A 10,324-nucleotide genomic window follows, 5' to 3' on the forward strand; every position below is an offset into this window, starting at 1 on the left:
CACCCCTCCCTCCATCTATCTATCTATCAACTATCTATTCATCCATTCTTTCCTCCCCATCCCTTCCCATCTTTCCCCATGTTGAAAAGGGAAGTTAATACAGAAGCAGACCAATGAGTCCATTTTCTAGGCTGTGCCCCACTTCTCCTCTAAGAAAAAACCTGCAGAGTGAAGCAAACACATGGAGAAAAAAATGAAGAATGGGAAGGATGACTTATAAACATTGGTCACAACTCTCCACTTTATGACCTAGTCTAATATTTGAAATCCAGAAGCAGAAACCAGGATGAGGTAAGCAGACAACTCTCACCATTACAGAGGATAACCAGGACACCCAACATCATCACTTCACCTTCTTCCTTTCACTTACCCACTGGCTCAGGGCATCATATCCCAGTGCCTCAGAGAGGTTCAGTGGTTGTTTCCCAAAGTCATTGGTGATAGGTTCCTTCCTTTCTACCTCATCTACAGCTCCTGAGGACACTGAGATATTTTTGAAAACTGGCCCAAAGACTATCACTGTTATTTTCTCATTTATTTCCAATACAAAAGTCAGTATTTTAAACTTTTCTTCAGAAGAAAAAAAGTATTTTCAAATGCTTGGGCTATTTGGGACATTTTTGTCAAACAAAATGTCAAATCATCATTTTCTCCTACCATATCACTAAAGGGTATGAATACAGGAAGACGGAGGAAGAGGAGAATTAGGAACATAAGGGGTAGAGAGGAAAAGAAGAGTGTTCCTACTTCCCATGTGCACTGTTCTTAGTACTTCATGTACATTATCATTTTAATCCTCTCAACAGGCTCATGAGATAAGTACTGAACACCAGAGGGATTAGTGTGTAATGGACAAGCATAGGTTCTGGAACAAAGTGACCTAGGTTTAAAGCTCAGCTCTATTTAATAACCTTCAGTTTGCTTCAGTTTCCTCATCTATAAAATGGGAATGATGACAACAGGTGAGACATGAGTTAATACATGCAACAATGACAGAACAGTGCCTCTCATAGAATGGGTGCCTATAACCTTTGACTATCACTACTACTACCATTTTACAAATGAAGTAAACTAAGTCACAGAAAAGTTAAATTACTTGCCCAGGATCACATAGCTAGTAAGTTACAGAGTCAGAAGTCCACTATGTAACCACTTTGTTCCATAACTTCCATTTTTTGCTCTCCCAGTACTCTATTCTATATTTTGGGAACGTGAGAGGCCATTAAGCTGCTCAAAAAAAGAAAGGAAAAAGAGAGTGGAAGAGAATACAACTACCTGGACTCCTGCCTCATTTTCCCTTCAAGTCACCATAACATCAAAGAGTTGGAGAATCAGAAACCCAAATTCCACCTTCAACAAACTAGAATAGATTTTTGAAACTCTGAACCATGCCAAAAGAGAAGGAGCTGTCAAATCTAGTGAAGAACTTACAGGGACATAAACAGGTACAGACCTTGGACAAAACTGACAGAGCCCAGTTGTCCAAAAAAGATGGTGCCTTCAGAGAGAAAAACAGTTTCTCATTTAGAGCAACATAAGAGGATCGATGAGCTGACAGAGGAAGTTTTCTAGGACCCATTTAGCACCAAGTGTTACATAAGAAATTAGTTCCATGAGGAAACACAGAGACTCTGCAGGAAGAAGACTGTGACCAATACAGATAGAAGATAAACTCTCGATTGCAAACAACCATGCATTAGTTATTTTGTCTGGGGATAACTAAAAGCTAGAATAACTTATCCATTCTCAGGTGCATACAACCCTATATCATAAGATCCTTCCTCGCCCAAACCTAATAGAAAAAATAGATCCATAATTTGTCTTATCAAAGATGACCTAATAAAAAAAAAGAGTAAACATTGATTTATATTAAAAGACCATGTAAAAATAAAAAGAAGACATAAATTTTAAAAAATAGGAAGTGAAACATGGACCAGGATAAAAAATATGAAAATTATTAACAAAGAACAAAGAACAGAGAAAAAAAATGACTAATATCACTAAGCATTTAAACACTAGGGGGGAAAAGGCAACCTTAAAGTAGAAGAAAACAAGGTGGGAAATCTTCATGGTATTGAATTTGGTAAGGATTTCTTGACTAAGACACCAAATAGCATAGGCAACAAAGGAAAAGTAGACAGTTGGACTACATCAAAATTTAAAACTTCTGTGTATCAAAGAAAATAACTCAAAAGACAACCCATGGAATGAGAGAAAACATTTGCAAATCATATATCTGACAATGTGTTGATATCCAGAATATATAAAAAAATGCCTACAGTCTTTTGGTGGAACATGCCATCTTAGAGTAATTCGCTGAAATGACCAACACAAAGGGAAAGAGGAAATGTACCCACTCTACATTCCCTAGGCCTTTTAGAAAACATGCAGTTGTTGCTTTGGCCACATACATGTGTATCTACAATAAAAGTGATATTGCAAACATCACGGGAATAGGCACCATTCAAAAAGGAATGTCCCACAAATGTCATCATAGCAAAACTGGAAGAGTCTACAGTGTCACTCAGCATGCTGTTGGCATTGTTGTAAACAGATAAGTTAAGGGCAAGATTCTTGCCAAGAGAAATAATGTATGTGTTAAGCATATTAAGCACTCTAAGAGCCAAGATAGCTTCCTGAAGTGTGTGAAGGAAAATGATCCAAAAAAGAAGGAAGCCAAAGTGAGAAAGGTACTTGGGTTCAACTGAAATGCCAGTCTGCCCCACCCAGAGATGAACATTTGGTAAGAACCAATGGAAAAGAGCCTGAGCTATTAGAGCTCATCTCCTATGAATTCATGGCATAATAGGTATTAAATAAGTGAATAAGAAAATAACTTCAGGACTACTTAAAAAGAGAGTGAGAATTCCTATAATTCAACAACAAACAACAACAACAAAAAAACTGATTAAAAAATGAGCATAAGACTTGAATAGACCTTTCTCCAAAGAAGATACACAAATGGGCAATAAACACATGAAAGATCAATATCACTAATCATAAGGGGAAAGTAACTCAAAAGACATTTTTTCCCTAAGATTTTTTTTTTTTAAAGATTTATTTATTTATTTATTTGACAGACAGAGATCACAGGTAGGCAGAGAGGAAGGCAGAGAGAGACGGAGAAGCAGGCTCCCTGCTGAGCAGAGAGCCCGATGCGGGACTCGATCCCAGGACCCTGAGATCATGACCTGAGCCGAAGGCAGAGGCTTAACCACTGAGCCACCCAGGGGCCCCCCCTAAGATTTTATTTTTAATTAATCTCTACACCCAAGGTGGGGCTTGAACTCACAACCCCAAGATCGAGTTGCATGCTTTTCCCATCAAGCCAGCCAGGCTCCACATCAACTTTTTTTAGGCTGGAGAAGCCCGCACAAAAGTTCAGCAGCAGATAATTTTTTTTCATTTTTTTAAATATGTTCAGTTAACCACTATATAGTACACCATTTGTTTTTGATGTAGTGTTCAATGATTCATTAGCTGTGTATAACACCCAGTGTTCATCACAACTGCCCTTAATACCCATCACCAGGCACACCCATCTCTCTGTCCCTCCTCCCCTCTGAAACCCTCAGTTTGTTTCCTGGAGTCCATAGTGTCTCATGGCTTGTCTCCCTCTCTGATTTCTCTCCCTTCAGGTTTCCATCAATTCCCCAATGGTTCTCTGCATTATCTCTTATATTACACATATAAGTGAAACCACATGATAATTGTCTTTCTCTGCTTGACTTATTTCACTTAGTATAATCCCTTTTAGTTCCATCCAAGTTGATGCAAATGGTAGGTATTCATTCTTTCTGATGGCTGAGTAATATTCCATTGTTTATATGAACCACATCTTCTTATCCATTCATCTGTTGAAGGACCTCTGGACTCCTTCCACAGTTTGGTTATTGTGGACATTGCTGCTATGACCACTGGAGTGCATGTGCCCCTTCTTTTCATTGCATCTGTTATCTTTGGGGTAAATACTTCATAATGTAATTGCTGGGTCATAGGGTAGCTCTATTTTGAATGTCTTGAGGAACCTCCATTCTATTTTCCCAAGTGGCTGTACCAGCTGGCATTCCCACCAACAGTGTAAGATGGTTCCCCTTTCTCCACATCCTTGCCAACATTTGCTGTTTCCTGTCCTGTTGATTTTTGCCATTCTAACTGGTGTAAGGTGGTATCTCATTGTGGTTTTGATTTTGTATCTTGCCATGTTGCTGAAAGTACTGCCTTTGGTGTATCCTATTGGTTTTTGATTGATGTGTTTTCATTCTCATTAGTTTCCATGAATTGTTTAAGTTCTTCCTTAATTTCCTGGTTGACCCAATCATTCTTTAGTAAGATGCTCTTTAACTTCCATGTGTTTGAATTCCTTCCAATTTTTTTCTTGTGATCAAGTTCCAACTTCAAGGCACTGCGGTTTGATAACATGGAGAGAATAATCTCAGTCTTTGGTATCAGTTGAGACCTGATTTGTGACCTAGTATGTGGTCTACTCTGGAGAAGGTGCTGTGTGCATTCGAGAAGAATGCACACAGAATTATTCTGTTGTTTTAAGGTGGAATGTTCTGTATATATCTATGAAGTCTATCTGGTTCAATGTGTCATTCAAAGCTTTTGTTTCTTTGTTGATCTTCTGCTCAGATGATCTCTCCATTGCTGAGACTGGAGTGTTAAGATTTCCTACTATTAGTGTATTATTGCAATATGATTCTTAATTTTGGTTAACATCTGGCTTATAGAGTTGGCTGCTCCCATGTTGGGGGTATAGATATTTACAATTGTTAGACTTTCTTGTTGGATAGACCCTTTAAATATGATATAGTGTCCTTCTACATCTCTTACTACAATCCTTGGTTTAAAATCTAATTTGTTTGATATGAAAACTGCTACCCCAGCTTTCTTTTGAAGTCTGTTGACATGATAAATGGTTCTCCATCCCCTCACTTTCAATCTGGAGGCGACTTTAGGTTCCAAATGTCTGTCTTGTAGATTGCATATGGATGCATCCTGTCTTTGTATCCAATCTGCAATCTTGTGTTATTTCATGGGAGCATTTAGGCCATTCATGTTGAGAGTAACTACTGAAAGATATGAATTCAGTGCCATCAAATTGCTTGTAAAGCCCCTATTTCTATTGATTGTCTCTGTAAATTTCTGGTCTATGTTACTCTTGGGGTCTTTCTTCTTTTATAGAATCCCTCTTTATTATTTCTTGCAGGGCTGGCTTGGTGGTCGCATATTCTTTCAGTTTCTGCCTATCCTGGAAGCTTTTTTTCTCTGTATCCATTCTGAATGACAGCCTTCTAGATAAAGTATTCTTGGTTGCATGTTCTTCTCATTTAGTACACTGATTATGTCTTCCCAGTCCTTTCTGGCTTGCCAGGTCTCTATGGACAGGTCTGACATTTTTCTAATGTTCCTCCCTCCATAGGTAATAAATCTCTTCCCCCTAACTACTGTCAGGATAGCCACTTTGGCTCTAACATTAGCTCTAACATTATATACTGGGCCATTGGTCTATTTTTATTGGTCTTGGGAGGGGTCCTCTCTGCCTCTTGGACATGAATGCTTGTTTCCTTCCTCAGATTAGGGAACTTCTCAGCTATGATTTGTTCAAATATACCTTCCAGTCCTCTCTCTCTCCACCCCTTCAGGGATCCCAATAATTCTGACTTTGGGATGTTTCATGGTGTCATTGATCTCTCTAAGTCTGATCTCATGGGGTTCTAGGTTTTTATCCCTATCCTCCTTGACTTCCTTCATTTCTATCAGCTTATCTTGTAGATCACTATTTCATTCTTCTTTCTCATTTACCCTAGCTGTTAAAGTATCCAGTTTAGACTGCATCTCATTCATACCATTTTTAAGTTCTGCATGATTAGCTCTCATTTCTGCCCTTAGAGAGTCTATATTGCAACTACTTGTTTTTCCAAACCTAGCTATTGACTTCATAATTGCAACCCTGAAGTCAATCTCCAACATCTTGCTTATATCCATATCCATTAGGTCTGTGGCAGAGGCCATTGTCTATGGTTCTTTTCTTTGTTGGGAGTTCCTTCTCCTGGTCATTCAGTTGAGGGATGGTTGAGGAAATGTACAGAGTCTAAAATATCTACCACAGTCCAGGCAAGATGTACCCTTAGAAAACCCAGAGCAGTTGGAATCTACCACTCATGCCTGGCAGAGTTTTTCTTCTTGTTGAGACCCAGATATAAATTCTTACATTTCAGGCTGAATTCACAGAAGTTCAAGATGGTTTGATAGATATCCAGTTAAATTCAGGGGACCAGTATAAATGAGGTCCCCTACTCCTCCGCCATCTTGCCTCCCTCCCTCAAAAGACAAAATTTGCACCCATGAGATAATAATGAGGTAACATTGTGCACCCGTTAAGATAGCTGCAATTTTAAAATAAATAAATAAATAAATAAAGTGTTGACAAAGGTGTGGAGAAATTGGAACTTTGTTAGTAGGAACATTAATTGGTGCAGTAGCTGTGGAAAACAATATGGCAGTTCCTCAAAAAATTAAAAATAGAATTACCATATGATCCAGTGATTCAATTTCTGGGTAAATACCCAAAAGAAATGAAAGCAGGATCTCAAAGACATATTTGCACAGCACACCCATGTTCATAGCAATATTATTCACAACAGCCAATAGGAGGAAGCAGCTCAAGTGTCCATCAGTGGATGAATATTGAACAAATGTGCTCTATATGCACAATGGAAAGTTCATCCTCTAAAAGGAAAGAAATTCTGACACAGGCTACAACATGCATGAACCTTGAGAACATTATGTCTTGTGAAATAAGCTAGTCACAAAATGACAAATACTGTATGATTCCAGTTCAATGAGGTACCAAAAGTAATAAAATTCAGAGACAGAATGTAGAACAGTAGTTGCCAGAGTCTGGGGAGTTGTTCAAATGGATATAGAGGTTCAATTTTGCGAGATAAAAAGAGTTCTAGAGATTGGTTACACAACAATGTGAGTGTATTGAATACTACTGAACTGTAGTATTGTTAATACTACAATTGTGTAGTATTATGTATGCTACTAGTATAAATGATTAAAATGTTAAATTTTGTGTTATACATATTTTACTATAACTAAAAACAATTTCATTTTAAAAGAATTTTACAATCTTTTAAGAAAGGTAGCTCAAAGCAGAGTGACAAAGTTTCTGCCAAGCTATACAATAGGAAATAAGAGGAAACAAAGCATGCAGTGACAGAACTCAGGAAACACATGGAAAATCATCACCTATAGTAAATCATTACAAATATGAAGTCTATATTGAAAGGGGCACAAAGAAAAAAAGACATTAGTGCCACACAGAAAGCAACAAGTAGGACAAGATGGCAGAATGACTAAAACAAACAAAATTTTAAAGGATTCAAGAAAAAAAATGATATAAAAGACATAATGGCAATCCAGCACATGGCATAATTGCAATATTTACTATGATGGAGAGAACCAAGTGACTAGAAACCAAAAAAATTGAAGATCTACTTTTAGAAAATTTTCCATCAACAAATGAAAATGAACTTTTAGATTGAAAGGACCCACTTTATCCATGGAGAAAACTGTTACAGAATGGCTCATACCAAGACTACATTATGCCAAGGTATAACTACTACTTGAAAAATAAGAAGTAACTTGAACAACTAGGCCAAAGTCCCAGTCACCTTGAAGTAAAGAAAAATTCTGATACTTCGGACTACCCAGCAACACAAAATAAAGGAAGACCATAGAAAAATGCTAATCAGGTCTCAGAGAAAATGGGACCCAAGATCATTCTACCCAGCCTTCCTATTATTTAAGGATGGAGGCAATAGGCAGATATTTTTTAAACTTAAGAACTCAAGGAACGAGTTCCCATGAGCCTCTTGGAGTGACTACTCAAGGTCAGGTTTCAACCAGCCAAGAAAGGACAAGAGAAATCACTATAAAAGGGCTGACAATGGACATTGATCCATTTCACTGAAGTATAAGAACTATGGGAACTATCTTTAGAAAATAGAATGTATGTATTATACAATAATGTAGAAGTAATATTACTAACAAAAATTGGGAAGACATGGGAAAAGACAAAGGTGGAAGGTGATGTACGGTTGTTGACGTTGTCATCTTTTCTAGGTTGGGGTCAAAATATACAATTTTCACCTGGTAAAGCAACTAAGAGTAAGAAAAATATATTGAGCAGTATGAATGGGAACCCTAGAAATTTCATTAAAAAAGAGAACCAACAAAAACTGGGTGTAAGAGAGGGAAAGGATTTGAGAGAAAGAGGAGAGATGGGAGCAGAAGTGATTGCAGCAAATGCAGCCAGGTCTAAATGAAGAGAAAAGCAAAATTATCAATGAAACACCAGAAGAAATTCAAGCAGATCACAAACTTTCCAAATCATCAGAAGGTACACACAGACCACCCCACCACCACACATACACAAGCAACACTGATTATATAATAAAGCAGCCTGCTGCTATTCTGTCTGGCAATAGTAACCTCTTGACTCCGTAGACCCTCCCAGGTCACCTGTAGCCCCAGGCACTCCAGGCAGTGCTCAGCTTGGTGGGTACACCACAGCCCTTCTCAAAATCGTCAACCCACTACTACAACACACTCTCGTGCCCATATGGATTCAGGTCAGAGCCAGACAGGATTCTGTAGTCCGCTGGTTGTTTGTTTGCTTGTTTGCTTGCTTGTTTTTGGTAGTGGAAGGAGTGATGGGGGATAAACCACAGATTTTAGATTCAGACCATAAATGTTTAAAACATAACTCTAACACTTCCAAGCTTTGTGAGCTTGAATAAGTCACACATCCTCTCTGGACTTCAGCTTCCTAAGTCTCCAGGCGAAGAGAGACATCATAAGATGGAGGAGTGCTGTCAGGGTTGACAATAAGGAGCATACGGTATCTAGTACAGCACCTGACAAGCAGTACCTTGTCAGTGAATAGTGGCTGCTTAGTCATCGCTATTCCACTCAAAGCTTGCCCTGGAGTTTTCCTGCTAGATGGAGGAAAGGAACCCATGTCCTCTCAGATCATAATAATGCCAGTTGGCATCAGAAAAGGATGAGAAGTAATAGAATGGCAAATCTGCTCTGCTCCTCTCTGATTTATATCACAGCCTAGACAGCATGTGCAACTAACAGAAGCTTTATGCTCACCACGCACATTCATGTACACACGATACACCTATGCCCGCACAACACCCCTTCCTAGGGTACTTTGGTCCAGACTCAGTGAGACCTTTCTTTGCCCATTTAATGTAAGTGGCCAGGAGCTGTCATAGCTATGCAGATTCACCTCTGAAAAGAGCACAAAATACAGGAAGCTCTCTCTTGGGAGTGTCTCATCATTCGACCCCGCCCCTTCCATCTTCTTTGCCTTTCATCAGCCCAGCTCCACAGGTGTTATTATCTCCATCTGCCCTTGTAAATTTCCCCTTCAAGGAGCCTGTCTGAAGGCGAGCCATGCAGCATGGAAAATAGCCTTGCAAATAAACATGAGCAGAAAATTTTATTCAACAACCTAGAGGTCATTCAAATGTTCTCTATCTTCAAAACTCAATTATCTTCTCTGACAGTTTCTTAGTCTACAAAGGGATAAAAATATGGTTGGATAATGACATTGTTGTTGGGACATGGTCGTAAGAGCAATTAACATTTAGTGACCACCTACTATAAGTTAAGTGCTTTACAGAATTTGTCCCAGCAAGTCCTCTCACTAACCCTTTAGTATAAGAGATTTCATCCCAGCAAGTACGGGGAAATTGAGGCTCAGAGAAGTTAAATAATATGCTCGATTAAGTGTTAGGCAGTGGGTGACAGAACATGCATTCTGTTGACCGAACCCAGCTCATCAATGTCAGGCTGTGAACACAGTAGTCATCTGTTGGAGGCTTAGGTACTGTTATGGACAATGTAAATACGTCCCCCCAAAACTCACACTGAAATCCTAACCTCCAGTAGGATGGTATTTTGGGGAGCTGGGGCTTTGGGGAAGTGCTTAGATTGAGAAGAAGTCATGAGGTCAAGAATTCTCACGATGGGAAGTGTCATAAGGAAAGAAAGAGATCATAATTTGATCTCTCTTATCCACATGTGGATATAGTAAGAGGCAGCTATCTATAAGCCAGGAAGAGAATTCTCACCAGAACCCAACCATGCCAGCACCTTACTCTCAGACTTCCCAGTCGTCAGAGCTACAAGAGTAAAAAAATCGTCGTTCAAACCACCCAGTCTTTGGAACTTTGTTACAGCAACCTGAGCTAAGACAGTAATCGCCTTAGGACTCTGTCTGCCTGAAGACTCTTAACAT

General features: G+C 38.9%; 1 pseudogene; it reads left to right on the forward strand.

Moving 5' to 3' along the window:
* The first annotated feature begins 2,318 nt into the window (after positions 1 to 2,318).
* Positions 2,319 to 2,806, forward strand: LOC116600721 (annotated as a pseudogene).
* Positions 2,807 to 10,324: the final 7,518 nt, after the last annotated feature.

This window comes from Mustela erminea, chromosome 1 (genome assembly GCF_009829155.1).
Source record: "Mustela erminea isolate mMusErm1 chromosome 1, mMusErm1.Pri, whole genome shotgun sequence".
NCBI lineage: Eukaryota > Metazoa > Chordata > Mammalia > Carnivora > Mustelidae > Mustela > Mustela erminea.